This window comes from Anomaloglossus baeobatrachus, unplaced genomic scaffold, assembly GCF_048569485.1.
Source record: "Anomaloglossus baeobatrachus isolate aAnoBae1 unplaced genomic scaffold, aAnoBae1.hap1 Scaffold_2599, whole genome shotgun sequence".
In the NCBI taxonomy this organism is placed as follows: domain Eukaryota; kingdom Metazoa; phylum Chordata; class Amphibia; order Anura; family Aromobatidae; genus Anomaloglossus; species Anomaloglossus baeobatrachus.
Window position 1 is genome coordinate 74,272 of NW_027442145.1, and position 5,190 is coordinate 79,461.

Sequence of the window (5,190 nt, forward strand, 5' to 3'; positions counted from 1 at the left end):
GAAAATGTGCATCACTTACATTGCGTCACTAACAAGAGGGGGGGCAGTTTAAAATTGAAAAAGGGTGTAACAGGTTCCCTTTAATGTTCACTGAAAAAGCCACATTTATTTGATATGAAAATGAGGACATTTCTGCGCGGCCTAAGCCTGGTGCACCGATACCACCTAATATAGGAAAATACTAGCCAGGCCTGTGTCTTAATAGTGATCCATTGGTGAGAGTGAGCACCGTAACACCAGATCTCCTGCTGCACCGCACCCAACACTGCGGCACCCTCCAAGCGTCAGTGCGGGTGTGCACACAACACAGGAGGAGCACAGCGGCACACTCCAAGCGTCAGTGTGGGTGTGCACACAACACAGGAGGAGCACAGCGGCACACTCCAAGCGTCAGTGTGGGTGTGCACACAACACAGGAGGAGCACAGCGGCACACTCCAAGCGTCAGTGCATGTGTGCATCCAACACAGGAGGAGCACAGTGAGGAGGGGGACACGGCGCTGTGATGTGCTGTCTGCTCACTTCAACAACCTTCCTCATTGAATCAGCAGTCAAATACAGGCAGCAACCAGGTGTCAGAACGTGCCTGCATCACACTGCATGCACACCCACGCGGACACTGCAGTCACATTGCAGGCACACCCACGCGGACACTGCAGTCACATTGCGTGCACACCCACGCGGACACTGCAGTCACATTGCAGGCACACCCACGCGGACACTGCAGTCACATTGCGTGCACACCCACGCGGACACTGCAGTCACATTGCAGGCACACCCACGCGGACACTGCAGTCACATTGCAGGCGCACCCACGCGGACACTGCAGTCACATTGCAGGCGCACCCACGCGGACACTGCAGTCACATTGCAGGCGCACCCACGCGGACACTGCAGTCACATTGCAGGCGCACCCACACTGACACTTGGAGTGCTACTCTGCTCCTCCAGTGTCAGGACACGTGCAGAAATGCTAAGTGATTTTAGACAGCACTGACTCACCTAAGGACGAGGGACTGTCTTTAATATGCAAATAGGACAGTGCACATCTGCACCAAGACATCGGCCGCACCAGGGGGGACAGAACAGTTTGCATATATATAATATTAAGGTAAAACTGTACATGCCAGAGCGACGTCCCCTGTATAAATGTGTCTGCAGATTAATTGCCATTTTGGGAGTAAAAGTAAAATGTCATCGCTCTTAGCAACACATTGTCCTGCGTCTCCCAAGACTTCCCTCTTGTCTGGTCTGCTGCAGCACATACTGCAATGGTGCCCGTATAGGGAATTTGTCACCAGGTTTTGCTCCCCCATCTGAGAGCAGCATAATGTAGAGACAGAGCCCCTGATTCCAGCGATGTGTCACTTACTGAGCTGTTTGCTGTCGTTTTCTCTGCTGCAGATCTCGCAGTTATACAGAGCTCATGAATATGCTGGACTACCTGCAGCACACCAAGTAGTCCTGTAATGATAACTACTGCTGATTAAACAGTGATGTTATCAAAACTACATTAAGCAGCCCAGTAAGTGACAACACTGGAATCAGGATCTCTGCCCCTACATTATGCTGCTCTCAAATTAGGTGGCAAAAACCTGGTGACAGACTCATAATTCTCACTAAAGAGTAACCACCCGAAGTAAACCCAAGGCTGTGCCCAAGAATGAATAATTGCCCATCACTGATCTCACAGCACAAAGAATGACCCCAAACCGTGTCACTTATAGTATACAGCCTCCACATTCTCTCCTATAACATTTCCACTACACTGCCCCCTCACATGAAACCCCCACTGTCCTCCCCACTGAATTATATCCTCCAGACCTTCCTCACTTATGAACTATGACCTCCACTGTCCCCACCTCTCCATGCAGCCCCCACTTCACTGTCCCCCTCATGATGTCCCCACTCTATAATAAACCTTATGCTTCGCATTCTGTATACCCAGCCCTTCCAGGCTCCTAACTGAGCGCTCCCCATGCTGCCCCTTCTCCATATCAAGCCCCCTCCATACCAAGCCCACCATGGTTCCCCTTCCATACAGAGTACCCCCCATGCTTTCCCATTCTCCATACCATGCCTCCCCCCGTGCTACCCCATTCTCCATACCATGCCTCTCATTCTCCATACTGTAACTCCCATTTGCTATACTGTCCACCACCCTCCCTCATTTTCCCATTCTGCTCCATCCCCCATGCTGCACCCCCACATCATGCTCCATCCCCATGTTGCGCCCCCACATCCTCCATGTTGCGCCCCCACATCATGCTTCATCCCCCCCATCCTCCATGTTGCGCCCCCACATCATGCTTCATCCCCCCCATCCTCCATGCTGCGCCCCCACATCATGCTTCATCCCCCCCATCCTCCATGCTGCGCCCCCACATCATGCTTCATCCCCCCCATCCTCCATGCTGCGCCCCCACATCATGCTTCATCCCCCCCATCCTCCATGTTGCGCCCCACATCATGCTTCATCCTCCATGTTGCGCCCCCACATCATGCTTCATCCCCCCCATCCTCCATGTTGCGCCCCCACATCCTCCATGTTGCGCCCCCACATCATGCGGCATCCCCCCCATCCTCCACGCTGCGCCCCCACATCATGTTCCATCCCCCATGTTGCGCCCCCATATCATGCGGCATCCCCCCCAGCCTCCATGTTGCACCCCCACATCATGCGGCATCCCCCCCATCCTCCATGTTGCGCCCCCACATCATGCGGCATCCCCCCCATCCTCCATGTTGCACCCCCACATCATGCTGCATCCCCCCCATCCTCCATGTTGCGCCCCCACATCATGCTGCATCCCCCCCATCCTCCATGTTGCGCCCCCACATCATGCTGCATCCCCCCCATCCTCCATGTTGCGCCCCCACATCATGCTGCATCCCCCCATCCTCCATGTTGCGCCCCCACATCATGCTGCATCCCCCCCATCCTCCATGTTGCGCCCCCACATCATGCTGCATCCCCCCCCATCCTCCATGTTGCGCCCCCATATCATGTTCCATCCCCCCATCCTCCATGTTGCGCCCCCATATCATGTTCCATCCCCCCATCCTCCATGTTGCGCCCCCATATCATGTTCCATCCCCCCATCCTCCATGTTGCGCCCCCATATCATGTTCCATCCCCCCATCCTCCATGTTGCGCCCCCATATCATGTTCCATCCCCCCCATCCTCCATGTTGCGCCCCCATATCATGTTCCATCCCCCCCATCCTCCATGTTGCGCCCCCATATCATGTTCCATCCCCCCCATCCTCCATGTTGCACCCCCATATCATGTTCCATCCCCCCATCCTCCATGTTGCGCCCCCATATCATGTTCCATCCCCCCATCCTCCATGTTGCGCCCCCATATCATGTTCCATCCCCCCCATCCTCCATGTTGCGCCCCCATATCATGTTCCATCCCCCCATCCTCCATGTTGCGCCCCCATATCATGTTCCATCCCCCCATCCTTCATGTTGCGCCCCCATATCATGTTCCATCCCCCCATCCTCCATGTTGCGCCCCCATATCATGTTCCATCCCCCCATCCTCCATGTTGCGCCCCCATATCATGTTCCATCCCCCCATCCTTCATGTTGCGCCCCCATATCATGTTCCATCCCCCATCCTCCATGTTGCGCCCCCATATCATGTTCCATCCCCCCATCCTCCATGTTGCGTCCCCATATTATGTTCCATCCCCCATCCTTCATGTTGCGCCCCCATATCATGTTCCATCCCCCCATCCTCCATGTTGCGCCCCCATATCATGTTCCATCCCCCCCCAGCCTCCATGTTGCACCCCCACATCATGCTGCATCCCCCCCATCCTCCATGTTGCACCCCCACATCATGCTGCATCCCATCCTCCATGTTGCGCCCCCTTATCATGTTCCATCCCCTCATCCTCCATGTTGCGCCCCCATATCATGTTCCATCCCCCCATCCTCCATGTTGCGCCCCCATATCATGTTCCATCCCCCCCATCCTCCATGTTGCGCCCCCATATCATGTTCCATCCCCCCCATCCTCCATGTTGCACCCCCATATCATGTTCCATCCCCCCATCCTCCATGTTGCGCCCCCATATCATGTTCCATCCCCCCATCCTCCATGTTGCGCCCCCATATCATGTTCCATCCCCCCATCCTCCATGTTGCGCCCCCCCCCGGGTTGCTTGTTCGGCGCTGTCTTCGGCTGTAAAGCGCTTACCTGCTCCAGGCTGCATCTCCCGTTCTCCACGGTGGCGGTGGCATCTGACATCTTGCTCGGCGGCTCCATCTCTGGCGGCGGCGGCTCCATCTCTGGCGGCGGCGGCTCCATCTCCAGCGGCGGTTCCCGTCCTCCTCTGCGCGGCCTCACGCTCCTGTGACCTCTGCACAGTGAGCGCACGGCAGCACGTCGGGGCGGGGAGCTGATTACAGCTCCTCTGACCCCGGAAGTAAGTGCCGGCACGCTCACAGTGTCATTTATAGTCGCGTGTTATAGACGCGACTATAAATGACTGTGCGCTCCCTCCCTCCTCCAAAAAGGCCCCGGATTTAATAAAGAGTTTGGAGGAGGGAGGGAGGGAGGAAGATTAAAAAAAAAAAAAATTTTTTTTTTTTTTTTAAATTTTGGTTTGGGCGCCGCCCCCCTGGAAGGCGCCGCCCTAGGCACGTGCCCTCAAGTGCCTAATGGCAAATACGGCCCTGCTTATGGTGGAATTACTTGCAATGGATTTTGATTAGAAGGTCTCTTCGTTTTTTTTTTTTCTTCTTTTTTTTCATTGTTTTTACATTTCACCTGAACTCGAATCACAACATGAAAAATACAAGCTGCGGCTGCCGGAGATAATGGTCACATCTTTTAGGATTTTTTGGAGAGGGCAAGCACATGCTAATCCTTCCGGCTTTGTATAGAGTGATGCCGCCATATTGAGCAGTGTACATTTTTGGCTGCCCCTGGCGTTGGTGCAGCAGCACACCTTACAGAAACAAGGTAAAACAGCAGCCAAATTTCAACTATGAAACTTATATTTTCAATGTAACCAATAGTTGGAAACCAGTATATAGTGGGTTGGATATATTTGGACAGCACAATTTGTATGTTGCAGATATAAAAAAAAAATAATAAATAAAGTCGTCTCATCCATGCTTTCAAGGAAAAAACTTGTTCAAAGTTTCACAAAACTTTCTTTATTGTTTAACATT